Source organism: Jaculus jaculus, chromosome 5 (assembly GCF_020740685.1).
Source record: "Jaculus jaculus isolate mJacJac1 chromosome 5, mJacJac1.mat.Y.cur, whole genome shotgun sequence".
In the NCBI taxonomy this organism is placed as follows: domain Eukaryota; kingdom Metazoa; phylum Chordata; class Mammalia; order Rodentia; family Dipodidae; genus Jaculus; species Jaculus jaculus.
This window is the reverse complement of record NC_059106.1, coordinates 101,606,955-101,626,959: the sequence shown is the minus strand read 5'-3', so window position 1 is coordinate 101,626,959 and position 20,005 is coordinate 101,606,955. Positions and strand designations below refer to the sequence as shown.

The following is a 20,005-nucleotide window of genomic DNA, read 5'->3' as shown; positions in this document are numbered from 1 at the left end:
GAACACGTGTATTGGCCTGGAGTCTGGTGGTTCTTATTATACTAAACAAAGCCAAGACTACCCTTTTGCAAGGGCCAGGGTCATAGAGAAACTCTGAACCGGACTTTCAGGGGGAGCCAGTCATGAGCCCTGCACAGTTTTGTTTGCATCAGTGCATGGGCTAACATTTATTACTTTGGGAAGCCAGACTCTGGAAAATTTTAGTGTTCTCTACCAACAAATTATATATACATACCTACGTACGTATGTACATACATATACATATTGGTGTCTGGTTAGAACTCTTTTTTCTTTTTTTTTAAAAATCACTTAGCTACATGTCATTCCATACCTAAAAACTTCAGATTGTTTACTTACAAATCTTATGTTAAACACTGAATTAATTTTATCATGTAATTGAATTAGTGAAGCTTTAGTTATAAAAGGCAGCATAATTCTCCACATACTTGACTGTGAGGAACAGCAGCTATTTAGCAAGTGCTCTAGAACAAACACAACAGGCAATACTAAAATGCAATGTTCATCCCACATGGAGAGGAGAGCACTTTCATATACTTATCTAGAAGTTCTTAGGAGACCACAGTGTTTGGTTAGTATCTGAATTAATTTATGAGTGTGACACCCAAATAAAGCAGAAAAGGAAGGGACGTTCTGATGATCCCAGGTGAATGGAGTCACTAGGCCCCAGAGGCACACTTCAGAGACTCTGGGCTTTATTTATCCGCCACACAGGGTAAACAAGAGTTCAAAATCAAATTCAATATCCTGTATGTCATAGTTGAAAAGCCACAAAACCATCAGAGGTAACTTCCTCTTCTTTCATTTTTCTCCACACTTCTCAAAAACTATACAGACAAGAATGAGGTGTTTTCAGTTTAGAACTCATTTCAAGCTAGTCTTATACCCTTTTTGCTTCCTCTTCACTTTTGCAATGTTGCCTTAACACAGAATTTCTCCTTATTCTACATTGTATCTGAAACACCCTCATGCCACCCCTATTTACTTCCAGAATAGCACTTCTTAAAGGAAGCTTTGCTTGAAGGGACAGAACCCTCCCACTTTCATTCCCTGCCTCTAGTAAAAGGAAAATTCCATCTCCTTCCCAACTACCTGGGCTTCACTGCCCAGGCACCATCAGTCCACTCCTAACCTATAGCCTCCATACCTGGGAGCAGACATTCACCAGGCTGGTGAAGAGAGTTGGCTTGGGGCTGTTTGAATCAACAGATATGCAAAATAACTGGAAAGTGATATGACATATTTCTACTTCACAAAAGAAAGGGATCCTATTTCCACTTCAGCTTCACACTGGAAACACAGTGATAATGCTGGAGCAGCCCCCAGAAGGGAGGCCTTCAAAGACACAGCACTGAGTATTTCTACCACAGCACCTGACAATGATATCGTCTCCTTCTGTCTGTTGTACACAGCAAAGGGTATAAAGGGTTCTTGCAGCTTGTGCCAAATAAACTGGCTGATAGATGCATCTGGTTTCAGCAACTTTTTCCCTACAGACCAGCCATACTACTTTTTTAAAACAAAAATGGTTATATTTTGAAATAATGTTAGGTTTATTACTTCCAAAATTATTTTTTAAATTTAATTAATTAATTTGTTTATAAGGAGAGGGAGAGAGAGAGCAGAGACACAGAGAATGGGCACAGCTACAAAAGAGCTCCAGTCACATGAGTCACTTTGTGCATCCAGCTTTACATGGGTACTGCAGGCAAGTACCTCAACCAATGAACCATTCCTCCAGCCCACCTCCCAAATTCTTAATTTGGGAATTCAGCTTTATGTCCCATTTACCATGGTAGTTTAGGAAGAGGGCATAGGGAGGGCCCCAACACTAGTACTCAGTGATTCAACCAAAGAAAGTGACCATGCTATAATTTTGTAGCCCTGGCATCACATCCAGTACTCAGTACCTACCATACACCCAGGGACTATTTGCAGGAGAAGAGCACAGCTCTGTGTACACACCAGGAAGATGAACTTTCTCTTCTAGCACCTAACTGTGTGATCCTGGGCCTCAGCCTCTACATTGGTAAAACAAATATAAGGCTAAGTGTCATGGCAGCACTTGGGAGGCAGGGGTAGGAGGATCGCTGTGAGTTCAAGGCCACCCCGAGACTACAGAGTGAATTCTAGGTCACCCTGGGCTAGAGTGGTGAGACCCTCCTCCAAAAAACAAAACAAACAAAGGTAAGAATATTCATCTTACTCTTATAAAGGGACCGAGTGGAATGAAGGGTATAAAATATCTAGTAAAGTAAACATATGGAAAGAGCTCAATACCTAGGAGTAATGGTGACTGAAGAAGCCCATAGGCTCACACAAGAGATAACAAGAGTACATGGAGGAATAGAGATGGAGATAGAAAAACTGCATATTCAGTACGAAATAATTCATAAAGAATCTGGAGCATGCATTGCAGGGCTCAGTGAAAACTGAAAGTGCAAGGCACTTTGTTGAAAAAGCAGGGAAAGTACTGGGCTTCACTGATACTTAAGTATTCTCTGTCATTTTCTCCTACAGTTCAAATTTTATAATACTAAAAGAAAAGTTGCCAAGATAATATATTTTCCATATTCTGCAACCTGTTTTCTCCATTGCTACCATTTTATCTGGCCCTGGCAACTTTGTCACAATTAATGAATGACTCAATAAGTTTTATGTAATTTGTATTCTTTCAGGCATAGTGATACCATGAAGGGAGGATAGATCCTCCCAGGAGCTACTGCTTTCTATGACTAAAGTTTGCACAGAGCTCATCAGTTGCTGCCTATGTCTCCTGCAATTGCCAGGGTGATGTGTTATGTGCCCTGACCTGGGGAAGCCAAGGCAGGTATTTCTCCTTGCTATAGTGTTTCACCCCACAGTAGACAGCCTTTTGGTATTAAAATATACTTCTAAGGGTAGTGTAGCCACTTCACTGGGACATGCCAGGTACCTAAGTCAGCAAGAAGTTTGTCAACATGGAGACATGGGCTTTGGCTTTTCATACAGTCTTGCCAGTCCAGAGTGCCGACAACTCCTACCATGTCCCACCTGAGACTATGCATAGCACACACTCTCAAATTTGAATCCTTAGAATGCCAGGGATGAAGGGAGGCAGTGAACATGAGTTGGCTGATTCCTGGGAGAAAGGATGGCTGGGAATCAAGGGCTGGAGTTTTAGCTCAGTAGCAGAGCACTTACCTAGCATGAAGAAGGCCCTGGGTTTGATCCTCAGCATTACACAGAGCAAAAAAAAAAACAAACAAAATTAAACCAAACAAAAGAACACTCCCTTGTGTTAGAAATGCAAGAGGTATGACTGATATTAACATTAAAAGCACAGCTAAGTAAGATGTTAACTTATTAGATACTAGGCCCCTGGGATTCTTGGCAAACCTGTATTTCAGACTATGAAAAAGAAGACTAAGCTTATGTTTTACTCCTGAAAATGCTGAATTTAAAGTCACATCTTATCCTTGTATCTTCTTCTACGTAAAACTGCACACTTGCTTTCCTAAATGTTGTCAGTTCTGAGTCTCCTTTTCCTCTTTTTTGATCTACCTAAGTTCTCTGAGACTCAATTTCTTTATATCTAAAAGGGGAACAGGGAAATGCCCTGCTCTTGACAGAGAAGAACTGGAGACTATTCACAGCACAGAGAGTGAACCTCCAGTTATCACACATATTTTGCAAATTGCTCCTTTTGTTACAGATAAGATATAGATGTATTGTCAAAAATTAGGAAATTACAGAGGAGGGAAAGCTTAACATGTTGAAGTCTCATTGGTGGACACCCTTGAGGGACACGTTCGTGTAAGTACGTATGTGTGCATACAAATGTTTATAAGAGTAATAGAATTACCATGTACAAGTGCTCTATCACATTCTTCTTTTTCAGTCAATGGTCTACCCTTTTTTCATTTTTAAATAATTTCCCAATTCACTATTCTGGATCATCGTCCAGTTCTTCCAGCCTTTGCATACTAACCCATGGCGATGCATTGGTCTTGGTAGAGTGGTTAGAAAAAAGGATGGATATACAGAAGGATGATGATAGGAAATGGTGAAAAAGACCATGCTTGGCCCCAGAGAGATAGCTACTTATAGGTATAAAATGGGAACAGATTTAGCAGCTCCAAAGTAGTAGCTGAGCTGGCAGCAGATCTCAGATGTCCTAAAGCTGGCTCTGAAAGGTGAGCAGGTCAGTGTGACCTTAGTACCCCCAACCTCATTGAAAGGTGGAGGTAGAAGCCTCTTATATACTTGATATTGTTGAACTTTGAAACTCACCCCTCAATACAGATGAGGAAATTGGAGCTCAGAGAAGAAATTAGGAAGTGACAACATTGCAGTATATTCAAAATACAGATTTCCAATAAATTATATCTATATGCAATTTTAGCATAACTCTGTAGATATCAGTAACATGTCTCTCCCCACTTTTTTATCTAGAGAAAGCACATAGAAAACAAAGGTAAGTAACTTTTCATCTATGATCTTTCATTAGAGAAGGTGGGAACTGTGCATGGTATGTTATGGTTAAATCAACAAAACAATTGTGGCATGCAATGTTGAGAGCGCATCTCCAAAGTTGCAAAGTGGAGCAAAAGAAAGCTACCAGAAAGCATGTGAGAAAAGCATCGTTCAGTTAATATAAAATTCCAAAGAGGTATATCTAATCTATGATTTTAGAAGTAAATAGTTTTATATTGGGGAGGGGTTGGTGACCATGAGAGCCTTGAGAAGCCTTATGTGGTACTGGCCACAGTCTATTTTCTGGTCTGGGTACTGTTTAAATGAATATGTTTATTTTATAAAAAATCACTGTATTCTACCCTTGTAATTTGTGCACTTTTTTTCCTCTGCCATCATGGTTTAATATGCAAGTTTTCTTTCACCAGAGTCCAATTATAAAAAAGACAAGAGCAGAATCTCTTAAACTCTTCCTTTCTTTTCCTTTTGCTAGCTACATTAATGAGTGTCTACAAACAGCTTCAGTAAGTCACACTTCTGATCACTAACAACAAAGCTGTGGGTTTTGATGTGACATACACCAGGATACTCAAATTTATCAGCCTATACTGGGCCATATTGTTTATAATCCCATCAGTGTCACTAGTAAACAGTGTGATTTCCATTTACTCTCCTGTGAAACAAAGAGATAGTTTCAGCACTGAGGATTAAGTAAACCACCTACTAAGAACTTTTTCTTGCTTCCTCACCTCCTTTGCTCTGGTCCTGAGTCACTTTCCTGAGGTACATTTCATAGATAAATTGGGCAGAGTTTTACTTTGGTTCTAGGGAAGGGAGCATGTATAAGAGTGGCCAGAGAACTACATCCTCCTTGGTACTTGCCTTAGGTTAGCATTTCTTAGTTTTTGCCAAATCCTTACTGACATACAAAGCAATGGCCTATTACATATGGAAAATTATACATTAAGCTATTCATTCATTCAATCATTCACTCATCAGCAGTAAACCAAGAAACTACTATGAGGTCTTTTGCTGGGAGGCATGCTGGTTAAACATCCAGTAAGACACCTTAGGAGTGGTACTGTCCACCACAATGAACAGTGGCATTTTTACCATTCTCCATAAAACAAGTCCATAAAGTTAGGGGCCTTATCAGCCTCTTACCCCACTTATATCCCTCCCCACCTTTTAGATTGTTAGAATTACATTTCAGGACCCTAGCTTTATACACAAACTTCAAGCCTTATAGATTCTTTTAAGAGTCTGGGTTCCTCCAAACACTCTAGCTGCCTTGAAGTTACAATGCTTATTTCATTTTTATATTCCTCTCTATAGTTTAATTAGTTGTTAAAAATGTGAAATGGATCAGCCAGGTGTGGTGGCACATGCCTTTAATCCCAGCACTTGAGAGGCAGAGGTAGGAGGATCACCATGAGTTCAAGGCCACCCTGAAACTACATAGTGAGTTCCAGGTCAGCCTGGGCTAGAGTGAGACCCTACCTCAAAAAAAAAAAAAAAAGTGAAATTGTCTTCCATGTAGAGACACAGTTTTCATTATTTAAAGAGGTTGAGCTATTAGTGTATTTATTTGATGGTCTTTAATATAAATTTTTAATTAGTGGTATCTTCATCACAGGTTATTATACTCAAAGCTATATATTTTGGTGCATATTTAGTAAGTTAACCACACTTGGAGTACAATATCTCAGGAAGGTAAGAAGTTCAATATTCATAGAACAAATCATAGGAATGAAAGAATAATCAATTCAGGGCTAGAGAGATGGCCCAGCTATTAAGGTGCCTTCTTGCAAAACCTATTGACCCATGTTCAGTTCCTCAGTACCTACATAAAGTCAGCTGCACAAAAGGGGCACATGCATCTGGAGTTTGTTTGCAGTGACTAGAGTACCTGCTGTACCCATTCTCTCTCTTTCCCTCTCTGTGTGTCTCTGTTTGCAAGCAAATAAATAATTCCTTTAAAAGAATACCTGTTCTCTCTGCAGTTCCATTCTTCCTAAGGCAAAACTTGCAAGTTCTACATGGCCTTTCTTGATGCTAGACTTTCTTGATATGTCTTACAACATGGAACTATGCAAATTGTTTATGACAGGAATTTCACTCTTAGTGGATTCACTGAAGAGGTTCCTTGAAGAAAGTGGTCATTTTGTTGCCACTCTTTTTACTAATAATCCTCAAGACTATAAGTTAAAAACCTCCAATCACAACTAGCTTTTGTATATATAATTTAAAAGATTACCAGGTACTCTCTCTTACAAATCTCATTGTTTTCCTTGAAAAATAAGTCCCATAAAAAAGACATGTGCTTTTCATTATGCAGTAAAGTAACAGAGGCTGGGCGTATTTCACAATTTTCTCAAAGTTGTTAAATGAGAGAGAAAAAGAGGGTGGGGGCGAAAGAGAGGAGAGAGAGAGAAAATCTATAGTTCTCTGGTTCTAACTTCTGTGTTATTTTTGCTAGACTATAGGGCCTGTTGTGGATGCACAGTTGAAGTCTCTCTTCCTTTCACTAAGACACATAAGCAAGGCAAAGACATGTCTGAGTGCCTGATGAACCAGCCCCATATCACTATTCCCTTTTGCTCTAGCTCACTTTCCAATGCCATCCCCTTTGCTGAGATATTTACTCTTTGACCGACTGACTTGGATATTGCATTGCTGATGAGAATCTGTACTCTTCCACCTTCAAAATGAAAGCATCTCAAAGAACTTAATTGTGTATTTGTGTTGCTAATAAGGCACACTGATACAAGAAGATGGTCAGAGGTGGATGTAACTTGCTATCTGTCTAAGTTGAGTATATACAAGACAGATTCATGAAGATTAGAGAGCAGTGGCTAAAAGTTGGTCTCTGAATCTAGACTGCCACTTCTTGACTCTAACCTTGAGAAGTTACTTAAACTTTCTATGTCCCCTTTGGTTTCTATACCTGTACAATTCCAGTAATAACAGTATAATTCATGTGCTGATTATTAATTGTATGTGATAGAACCAAGAGACTGGGTCTTTAGAAGGTGAATAAGTAAATCATGAAAGTGGAGCTTTCACAAATGGGATTAATAAATTTATCAGAGGACTGAAGAGACCTATCCCTTTTGATCTTCTTGTTCTGTCTCCCATGTGAGGGCACAGTAACTGTCCCCTTCAGAGGACACAGCAACAAGACGCCATCTTAAAGAAGAGATTAGTTCTCTTCTGACAATGGACCTGGTGGGACTTTGGACTTGGACTGCCAGCATCCCAACTGTGAAGAGTACATTTCTGTCCCTTATATGTCACACAGACTTGGACATTTTGTTCCAGTGACAGGAACAGATGAACTTTTCACTTGTAGCCGCCTGTGCTGGAGATGACGGTGTCTAGGCTATGGAACAGCAATATGGCTGGAAAGGGTAAAGGGCTTACTAGAGGTGGTGGTATTTATTTTATGATCTAAGTTTACAGTTGCTTACCTTTTCAGGTCCATAAACGTGACTTTAATCAGTGTATTTTAAATTTTTTAAGCCCAAACTAATCCAACAAATGGTAGTTTGAATGGATGTCCCCCAATGGATTCAGATGTTTATTAAGCTTGTAATTTAGATCTCTGGCTGGAGGAGGTGTCACTGTGGGTGGATCCTAGGTTCTTTCTCTAAGGTGTGGGGAGGATATGGAATTTCCAGCCAAAGATATGCAAAGTGCTGGATCTTTTTCAGGTGTTCCTAAAGTGTGCTGCCTTGTGCTGGTGGAGGTGGCTTTTCTCTCGGTGTTGACCTGTGAAAGTGGACCAGCTTCTTCTGCTATTATGCAACTTCCCCTCTAAGCCACAATAAATCTCTTCTTCCCATAACTTGTGCCTGGTTTGGAAGTTCATCCCAGCAACCTGAGGCTGTCTACTATACAACTCATAAGAGTATAATGTCAAATCAGAGAATGAAGCATTAAAATAGAGAAAACAATAATTTATGAATGAAATGCTTTGGCATTGCCTGCCATCTCATGTTCTTCAAAATGGAAACAACATTAGAATTAAAGGGTTTCTTGGTAAGCATCAAATCAAAAGTGTTGTAGTTGGTGGTATAGACAGCTTCTTTCCTGGCCAGATGCTCAGCTCCACCACTGACCCAAACAGCAGCTGTTCCTGCTTAAGCTTCTCCATCTGTTGACATACTTCCTCCGCCATCAGCACTTATCTAGAATCATCTCTGCACCACTTTCTGAACATTCTCAGGTTCAATTGCATTCCCTTCCTCTAAGTGCTCACAACAGCATATGCAGGTGATTATTTCCAACCACTCATATTTTATTGAAATGGTTTCTCTTTTTCTCTCACTTACTGGATTCTAGTCTTCTTGAGAGCTGATCTTTTATGCATCACAGATATCTATTATCTAGTAGTAGTTCCCAAAATGTTGGTTGATCTGTTGACTTGTTCACCATATCAAAATATTGGGATATTTGTTACTGGAAGGAAGAAAGGAGTCTTTGCTACTGAACAGTGTTGAAGACATGATGTCAAAAATGTTCTTTTTGAATGATTTACTCAACATCTCCAAAATTAGTGAGCTCTGTGATTTTTTCTTTTGTGCATTCTTGACTAGATTTCTAGGACGGCTAGTTTTAAAATGTAGGCCATTCTACCCATTAATACAATTTCTGCAAAACCACATACAAATTTTAACTCTCATGGGTAGCCATATTCAGCAAACTTTTTACAAGTTTCTATGCACTAAATATTACTAGAATCCAACTGGTTTTTATACTTGTCATATGAAGCATACAAGAAAATTGTAGGAGTAGCAGAGACAGAGCTTAAAAGGTTGAGGACAGGCACATTGGGAGAGACATGGAGAGCAGAGAAATGGATGGGAGATGGGTGAAAGATAAAAGATGAAGTAATCAATGGAGCACATGAAAAAAGGTATGGAGTTGGAAATAATGTCACATCATTTACTCCTGTTTGAGTTCAGATATCCCAGTTCTATTTAGTTAGAAATTTTGGTTTGAGTAGAATCAGGTAAATTTTCAGAAGTAATATCATCACAGGCAGAACTCTCCAAGTACACTCTATTCTGGGTTGAGAAATCTAACTTTATTTTGCAGGTAATGTGGAGTTATTGAAAACTATTCAACAGAAAATTGGCATGTGCAAAACTCATTATAAATCTCTTTTTACCACTTTATGGTTGCCTGGTGCTTTGCAGTTAGGGCTTATTTTCTTATGTGTCATCTCTTAATGCACACCATATCATTGCCATCATTACGGAAGTACAGGAAGTTTCCATGTGTAACCCAAGTATTATAACCAGTAAATATGGAATCTAGACATGAATCTGGGCTTTCCAACTCCAAGTTCAGTGTTCTTGCTGTATGCAATGCAGCCTAGAAGGAGATAAGTTATTGACTTGATAGTGTAGGTTGTAAGAATTTGGGAAATCATTGTCAGGGGTCATTATTTGAAGGAAAAGACAGGAGCTTAAGAAATAATGTGATCTCAACATGAAGTGTTCTTAGAGGGGATGCAAAGGTTGTTTATACCTTAATTTGAACTTTACTTTTAGAATGAAAGTTGGCAAAGGAATGCCAAGAGCTAGTGGAGAGCAAAAGCAAATGTGCTTGTTAGTCCCAAATGTCGTTGGTAAGGAAGAGAAGACCAGAAAATTTCCAGTCGTTTGAACCATGATGGGCTCAAGTCTTTCTTTTCTTTTTCTTTTTTTTCTAATTATTTATCTGAGAGTAACAGACAGAGAGAGAAAGAGGCAGAGAGAGAGAGAAAGAGAGAATGGGCACTCCAGGGCCTCCAGCCACTGCAAATGAACTCCAGACGCATGTGCCCCCTTGTGCATCTGGCTAACGTGGGTCCTGGGGAATTGAGCCTCAAACTGGGGTTCTTAGGCTTCACAGGCAAGTGCTTAACCACTAAGCCATCTCTCCAGCCCTCAAGTCTTTCTTATCTGTCATCAAGAAGGGTTTCTGTTTTGACCAAAGACTAATAGAAGCTTCTCATTGGAGTCCTTGATCCTGGTATCCATAGGATCTATCAAAATCTCTCTTAATTAACTATGTTTATCCCCATTAACCTATACTGATCTCATTCTCTGTCAGAAGGTAACAAGAACTAAGGACAACTAAAATCTATCAACAGGACAAGAAAAGATAGCTGACTCCCTGGCAGGAGATGAAGCACCTCTCACATATCAGCCAGGGCCCAGTTGAAACCACAGAGGAATTGGTGAGATGAACAAGAGCACTGCTTCCACAGCGAGCCTGACAACCTGTGCCAGGGTGATGGTAGCACACAATGAAAATACTCAAAGGCACCAAAACAGAAATCCAGACACTGAGAAGAGCTCAACACTAAAGTTGGCTTAATACACAACACAGCTCAAGGAATTTTGCAAAAGAGGGGCTGAAATATTGTAGGAGCCACAGGGTGGGAGGGAATATCCAGAGGCATTGCTTCCCCCAATGACTGACTATTCTCAAAACTCATAACCCACAGCCCCATGGTGAACACCAGCAATCCCACTGAGTAGGGCCTTTAGTGAAATGGGGGCAGGGAGGAGGGAAATGATGGTACTAACATATGATGTGTTCATACAAAGTTTATGCTTAATAAAAGAAAATGCTGTAACTATTCCCTGAAGAGAAAATCTCAATCAAATACTAAAGTTATGAAATGTCATACACTTATTAAATAGAATAGGTAACATTTTTCCTTTATAATTTCAAAACTTAATGCCTTGAGTTATGTTAATTTTCACAAATCGAACTCTTTAAGAATATGTTTAGTATAGCAGGTTTGTATTCAACTCAGAAGTTTGATATTGTTGAATGACTTTAAGGACAGATGAGTGGATTAATGGTGCTTAGCAATGTTTAAAAAAAAAGAAAGAGAGAGTCTCTGCCAAGAGCTGTTGCAGGTGATGCTTCAGGTCCCACAGGAGTTTAAGCATGCCATGACTTGACATGAGTAGCGCAAGTTTTGTTTTGGGCAGAAGCCTATGGAACACAGTCTTTCCCACTTGCACAACACTTTCAAGTTGTTCATTTCCTTCAACTAAACCATTAAATTTGGCTCTATTTTTATAAATGAAATAACTGAGGATCTCCAAGGAGAAGGACCTTGCTTTAGAATCAGGAATTCCTGCACTGCTCAACATGGGAGCTGAACATCACAGCAATTGAATACTTGATCTGTGTCTAGTCTAATGTGAGGTATGCTTCAGATAAGACATTTCAAAACATTTCATTTTGTATGAAAGTGATATAAAATATCTCAATAAATGCTTACACTTAATTTAATGTTGGAAAGATAATATTTAGATATAATGAATTAACTCAAATGCATCACTAAAGTTAACAATGTTTGTCTCTTTCTAAGTGTTTACTAGAAAATTTAAAACAATCTGTGGAGCTTGCATTGCATTTCTACTGAAGCTGTTCTACATTGTAAGGCTTTAGCTAGTAGTACGAGAACACTCCAAAGCCTGCATTCACTCTACCACAAATACTTGCTTTAAAAGAGGTGTTAATAGGGTTGTGGAGATGGCTCAGTGATTAAAAGTGATTGCTGCTTAAATACAAGGGTCAACTCCCCAGAACCAATGTAAAAAAGCTCCATATGGCCATACATTTGTAATCTGAGTCCACAGGAGGCAGAGAGCAGAGAATTGCTAGAGCTCATGGACAGATTGCAGCTCTGGATTGAGGGAGAAAACTTCTCTTAAGGAAGTGCATGGAAGGATGACAAGGGATGCCTCATGTTTTTCTTTTTGCTTTCACATGCACACACATGGGATACACACAATGACACACATACACGACACGTCACACAAAAATAAAACAAAATAAAAAGTACAATGACTATAGCTAATACTCACTGAGTCCAAACATTTTATATCCATTTTCTAATTTGACTCTTATCATAATCTCTATATTTTATAGATGTGAAAAAGAAAAACCCAGACAGAGTTCAGATTTATGTGGTCTACTTTAGTGTGATCACTAAGGCTTTAGTGGCTGTATGCTGAATGACGCCCAAGGAGACATTTGGATTGATAGAATTTTATCTTTGACCTACTGTAAGTCAAGCAATGTATGAGAAACCTTGCAAGTTATCTCATCTAACCTCTACAACAACCCATCACTTAGTTGCTATCCCTCCCTCTTGGGTGAACAAACCAAGGCTCAGAGAAGTTACACAATCTGCCTCAAGTCACACCAGTAAGTACAGGCTGGAATCCAGTTTCTAGCCCAGCCTGAATTTAAAGCTGATCTAAGCACTATGCCAGTTCACAAGAGAGCCGCATCTGAACTTCCTGGGGGCAATTCCTAGGCTGAGTCCCTCTGTGAGGCCTTCTACCTGGAATGCTCCTGGGAATTTGCTATTTTAGAATTATTGCAGAAGAGCCCCATTCACACCCAGGTTCGGTGATCACCATCCTATTTGAATCTATCATTTTTAACAGCTCTTTCCTAGAAGTTCTCTTCTTGTAGCTAATTAAATAAAATAAAAGTTTTATTAAAAAAAAACAGAAAAGAATAGAAACATTATTTCTCTGAAGCAAGCCTTCAGAATAGGCTGGTCATTTATATAGACCATATCCCTGCTGCTCTCAAATCTTTCATCTACCACAAAATGTGATGTGCAATGGTTTCATTAAGTAGATATAATAAGTTTCGGAGACAAAATAGCTGGTCCTTTTGAAGGCTTTCTTAGTAAACCTCTAAGCAGCCTGGAGCTGTGTGTGTATGTGTGCGTGTGCATGTTGGGGGTGTAGTTAAGAAATATTGAGGCTGTAGGTTGGAGGGAGGACACACAGCATGAGATTCCACCTTCTGAGATGAATTTGGGAGCTCAAGTGATCCAGTAAGAATCTCAGAATGAGAATGAAAACTGGACAGACAAAGCCTAGTGTCTCTTGAGCTTAGAGTTGTGTGTAAATGTTGCCTCGGTGGTTATACAAATAGTTGCTTTATGTGACATATTCAGAACTTCCAGAGAAATATAAAATTAGGAGCCAGGTTTCACGGCAACCCAACTGGACACAGCAAACAAGAAGTGTTGGAGAATGAAAGGAAGGAGCCAGTTTCTCCTTTTTTAGCAGTATTTCCGCTCTTGCCCTAGTTTCCTCTGGCTTGGAAATGATGTCCCTTCACAGAACACAGCTCCAGACTTTAGAAAAATAAGATTTTAGAGCCAGGCATGGTGGCATATGCCCTTAATCCCAGCACTCGGGAGGCAGAGGTACGAGGATTGCTGCACTATGAGTTCAAGGCCACCCTGAGACTACAGAGTGAATGCTAGGTCAGCCTGAGCTAGAGTGAGACCCTACCTTGATAAAAAAAAAAAAAAAAAAAAAAAGATTTTGTGTTTCAGTACTGGTTTTCTTGTCCTTTTTCTTCTGAAGAACTGCCCATCCTAACTTCTCTCTTCCTGGCTCCCAGATCTCAGCTGCTTGCTCTTTCCTGGTGTCTGTCTTCTTTTCTAATGCTGTGTCTGCTGCACAATAATGCAGGGTCTGTTTAAATGTGATTAAAGATTTCCGTGTTTAGTTCAAACCAATATTTACTAGTAAAGCCCTGCCAATGTAAATGTGCAGCCTAGGTAGAAAATATTGGCTTAAATCAATCTCCCCCAGAACACATACAGACAGACAAAGACAGTGGGTCTTTGGGGTTTTTGCATGTCACTCCTGATGTTCTGGCATCTTTATTATTATTAATTTTTGCCAGTTTCACACTATATAGGCATTGGACACTGATTCAGAACAATCTTAAAAACTGAAAAATCCAATAAACAGAGAACTAGACTGTTTTAAAGTTGTTTTCTTATTGGCCAAGGTTAGTTATTTTATTTTTCCTGATGTTTCTTCTGGCATTTATCACAAAAAGTTATATTATATTATCTAGTTTAAAAGGTTCCCTTGAATTAGGAAAATTTGAGATATTTGACACAGCAGTAAACAATTTTAAAAATAGATTGTATTATAGTCTTATTGCAGAAACATAGAACAGACATTTTGAGATTGTAGGTCTTGCTGCCCTCCTGCATTAATTTAGGAAATTTTTACTCAATTAGGTTTATTCAGTATTTACATTTGACTGAATAAGTTGGATTGACTCTTTGAATGAATCTCAAGTAGTTGTAGTTTGGATTAGGGTTTTTTTTTTTTTTTTTTCCCTTGAGACCTAGGGAGATAGCTCAGTCAGCAGAGTATTTGCTTTGCAAACATGAGGGCCTGTGTTTGGTCTTTGGTACCCATGCTGGATATGACAGTGTGTCTGTAATCCAGTGCTAGGAAAGTGGAGACAGATGGATCTCTGTTGCTTGTTTACTAGCTAGCTATTCTAGCCTAATTGGTAAGTTCTATGCCAATGGGGGACTCTGTCTCAAAAAGAGGTGCACAGCATTCCTAAGGTCTTCTGGCCTCCACAAACATACACATGTGCAAGTTCACCACCTCTCCCCACGACATGAACATGTGTCTACACATGCAAAAAAAAAAAGAAAGAAAGTTCACTATCTGAAACTTCATAGCCCTGCCAGGCAGCAAACAGAAAGCCCCAATGGCCTTTGGTAGGCTTGGTCAGAAGAAAAACACAGGAGGGTGAATGTGAGCACTGAATTCCTCAGCTCCCTCCCACACTGCAGAGGGTGGGGCTGAGCTGAAAAAGAACAGACACTGCAATCACGTGTGGCAGCCTTGCTGAGTGTCTGGCAAACAGCAGGCATCAGATAAATGTTTTTCTTATGCATAACTGAAATGCAATGCATTAACATAACATAATTTGCAGGGATGCGTACAGATGTTGCAATCTAGTTGAAGGGTAGTGTCAATGTCTAGTCTAAAAGTGGTAAGATTCCTGTGATTACTTTCTTTCATTCCAGCTAAGAGCCTGCCCACCAAAAAGTAAAGCACCTTGTGATGAATAAAAGGCTGATATTAATCATTACATTCAAAGATTAAGGTTTATTTTGAACATAGTCATGTTTAAAACAATCTGACCACATAGATTCAATTGCACTAATTTATAGTAATAGACAAGTGGAAAGGAAATGGCAAATGGGGCAGAAAGTGTAGCCTGAGTGTACAGACATAAAGTAGATCACATCTAGGGACAGGAAAAACAAAAACCCAAGAAGTTACAAAGGGCAGAAGATGCAGTATTTGCTGCCCCTAATAAATGTGTGCTTTGGGAGAGGTCAACACGGGGTGTGGGTGTGTCAAAGAAAGATGTGTGAGCAGCACAGGTATGGTAGGGCTTTGAACACATTAGCTGTGGGTGTGCATGGAGCTACACAGAAATCAAGCAAGGTGAAGATAGCCATATGCAGAAGGGCTGAGGGTCCAAATGAAATGAAGAACAGAGAGGATGTGGGCCTCACAGGATCAAGAATATTGAAAAAAGAAAGACCCTCTGATGATATTGAAGGCTTTTGTTTACAAACAAGTGATGTGAAAAGCCTGTCAGAGTGCGGCCAGATTCTGAAGTGAGCAGAGCTGACTGGATTTGGTGCTTGGTCATAAGCTTCTGAATGGGGGAAGCAGGGCACGGTGGTGGTGGTGGTGGTGAGGAAAGAGGGAGCAGGGAACATTGAGGCTGGCGCAGATGAGGCTGTAAGACCATTCTTGCAGGGAAGTAGCTGGAGTTAATAGCTCCAGAAAGACTTTCTGCAGGAATCTCCACAGAAAGTCATGCAGGCTAGAATAGGTACTCACTATCCCAAGGAAGAGAGGAAGAGAGGAATTATGCTCCAAGCGATCATTAGAAGGTTAAAAAAAATGTATCTTCAGAAGAGTTGGGATATGAAGAATTTGGGAGAAGATATATAAAATTATCATCAATTTTTTTTTTTATCTGTGGTGGGAGACACAAGATCTGAACCACTGACACATGGGAGAGGATTATAGGGAGAAAGGGAAAGATATTACCACATTGGTAAGGCCCAATTCAGAGATCAGGCTAGGAATACTGCAAAAGGAACAAGACTCTACAGGTCAGGTGCACTGCTTTCTGATTGGTCCCTGGAGAAAAGTGACTATCAGATTCAGATGATTTCTGAAGCACCTTGCTTCATGCCACTCCCCTTCACATCTTATTTATCCCTAGTAGCCACAAAGTAAAAACAAAGCTTTAAGTGAGAATATTTTGGGCAATTCTAAACTCTTCAGGGTACATGCTTCCTGTGGGATATTTCTCTGTCATTTGAATCTATGAGCAACCAGGCCAAGTCTTCTCTGAGGTAAATATTTGATAAAACTGGAAGGTTACTTAGAAATGGATCATGTTTTACCTGAGTCCATGGTTCATAATTAATTAGACCTACACTGGTAAAAGTGAACTGATATCTGCAGAAACAGAGCCATTTGCTTCCATGAAGCAAAAGAAATCAGTTTTCCAAGCTAGGCTCATGAGGTGTCAATGAACAAAATTAGCTGTTATGGTCATTGAGGCACTTATAGGCTCCAGAGACTGTTTTAAATAAGACTGATTGCTTCTCAAGAGGAGCTGCTTAGAAGGCTTTCTGGAGGAAACTGCACCTTGGCAGTGTTTGGTAAAATGAATATGGGCCTGCCTGTCAAGGGATGGAGAAAGGTATTGTGTAGAGGAAATAGCATTTGTCAAAGTTAAGAGAGCTGACACTCTGTGGCAATTGGAGTTGGAACAAGGGTTGAATAAAATCTCATGGCACCTGAGGCTGGAGAGGCAGACAAAAGAAACCTAGAACTTAAAAAGGTAGGATAGGATGTTGTGAAACAGCAAGCAAGCAAACAAAACAAAACAAATTGCCATGTAGCAGTTGTTTACAAGGTCCCTGAATGATATTCTGAGACTCAGAACCAGAGTTCATAGAGGAGAGCTCAGGAACACATTTTGATTTTTGGTGTTTAGCTTGTAACTAGCTCAATGGTCTCTGATATAAATTCTCAGTTCTGCCATGTTAGCGTGACAACACTACAAGCAATAGAAAGGCAGTATGTGCAATGTGTACTTGTGTCTCAGAGACCTTTTTGAGAACCTGAAGTCCAGGGTGAGAATACAAAACACCTTTGGGAGACCATGACTCTGTCTATTCCAGGTACTGGAGTGACTTCAGGATCTCACCCTGCAGCCTGTAAGCATGTTAAGATGTCTGGCAAAGGTCTGTGACTGGGCTAATCTGAAACTGAACAGAGAGGTTATTAGGAGATTATCTGCATGGACCCAGTAATCAAAGGATCCTCATATCTGGAAGAAAGAAGCAGAAGAGTCAGTGTCCAAGTGATGGGATGTGAGGAAGATTTGATCTGCTGGCTTTGAAGATGGAGGGGGCCAAAAGAAATGTGTGCAGCCTTTGGAAAGGAAAAGACAAAAATTTGAATTTTTTCCTTAGCGGAGCATGGCCTTGCTCAAACCTTGATGTGTGCTGTTTCACATCATTTCCATTGTGTAACTTGTTACTGCAGAACATGAACAAATACAACATGTTCCCAACATCAGGGGAAACTCAAACCCCTAGAGCGAAGGATGCTATTTCATGCCCATTTCATCCCTCATTTAGACCCAGAAAGTGGATTCAGGACTTAGCAAGGTAGAGACAGGGAAAGGAGATGCTTCAGAGGGATGGGTCCAAGAGGCAATGCTGTGAACTGCATCTTGTAGAGCATCTCCTAGAGAACCTCTGGGCTTGGGTATGAAGATGGACGTGACAGTTGCAGCACAGGGCCCTTGGCAGAGTTCAGACTGGGAAGCAGGCTCCTGGCAACCAGCCCCGACTTTTTGTTCTAGATATTATACCCTGCCAAACCATAACCTACTTTGAAGCCACTTACTTCCAGGGGGTGGGGGATAGTTTGTGCCCTTGTAAGTGTACTTCAGAGGGAAATGAGAATGTGACTCTGGTGACATTTGGCAGCAGAGATAGCTGGGCAAGCTTGAGCAGACATATGCTGCTTGGGATCACTTTTCAGCCTGTTCCTGCTGCTGCTGTGGCAGCCTGAAGGTCAAAGGCCCCAGTGAGGACTTCTCTCAAGCTACTGGGTCATGACTGTGCAGAGGCAATAGTTATGTCCTCCCCACTACAGAGAAATTACCTTTGCAAACAAAGGCCCCCTGGATGCACTCAGCACAGGCCTCTCTACTTCATGGATGCACAGTCAGCCTAACAAAGTGATGTTAGGTAAAAAGAGTGACATGGAAGGCAACAATGACAGCAATGACAGTTGGCAAAATTCTGATTTATCAAACCCTGGCATAATCTCAAATCCTCATAACAATGTTATGATTGTATGATAGGGAATGCATTTTCACAGACTTTGAGTGACTAAAATTGTACAGCTAGTGGCAAGAAAAACTAGGCTTGAACCCCAGTCTTTAGTTTCCTAGGGTAGAATTCAGCTCACATCCCTTATCATCAGTCTGGATGGGTACCTCTGAGTACTAAATAAAATAAAATCACCCAACAGGTACTCTAGGACACTGACATTTCTCAGATACCTTTGCATGCCAGCAGCATGGAGTGGCTAACTGGAGCTGAGACACTGTTATTACAATTGAAGAATTACAGAACCAACACTATTTATTAGGGTGATTTTATGAACCAGGTGCAGTGCCACTGGAGAGGCTTTTCCTATAATTACTCACTCTTCTTGGCAATTCGAAGGAGTGTTATTATCTCTATTCTCCAAAGACTCTATGGCTCCAGGAGGCTTCCTGAAAGTCACACAGCTGTGACAAAGGCGAGTTTATATTCTAGTCCAGTGGTTTTGGACACTGAAGTTACAGTTCTTCCTCAATAGGTTAACCTGTCGGCACACTATGGTGTTTTTCATCCAATGCCTCCCCTTCCATTTGATGTTCAGTGAGCAGCTGACATGGGTATGCAACTAGGAGGAAACACAACACACTCTTACCTTGAAGTGTGCACAGTCCTCTCTCACATGCCATGCCATCTGGATATGCTAGCAGCCTCAACAGGGAGGTGGAGCATGATCTTGATTTCATGGAAAAAATTGCATCAAGGGAAATGGTATTGTTAGTCATGTAGTGTCTAAGTTTCCAACCACTTGGGGACATCATTTTCAGAACAGTATGCCTTGTGTCTTTAAGCATATCCAGTTATTTATATTTGTATTTCACAATGGTTAATAGAGGGCCTTCCTAGACCAGATATGACTGCATAGCAGTTGGTGTTTCCTCAATTCTTCTTCTGGGACTCTCTGAACATCATTTACAAACAACCCAGAACATCCTGGTGCATCTGAAAGCCCCACACCTCAAAGGTAGATGGCTTCCTTTAAAAGGCAGTACACTCACTGAATCCCTTCTTGAGCTGAAAAAATGTACACCACCTTTTTGAATTTTGTACCTTTTTGTCTGATTATAAGGCTGCACATCGTGGAATGGAGTAGATCATATAGAGTTTTCTTAGGAATAAGTTGTATGAAGTAAATGCAATAAATTTTCATTGTTTTTATTTGGTATACATGGTAGTGTCTCATAAGAACATCTGGATATTTTCATACAAGTACACATTGTAAATTGAGCA

At 40.1% G+C, this 20,005-nt stretch overlaps 1 protein-coding gene across 6 annotated transcripts in view; it reads right to left on the bottom strand.

Moving 5' to 3' along the window:
• Window positions 1–20,005, bottom strand: part of Pde4b (phosphodiesterase 4B) — a 467,475-nt gene that overhangs the window by 37,852 nt on the left and 409,618 nt on the right. The gene's annotated exons all lie outside the window — the stretch shown is intronic.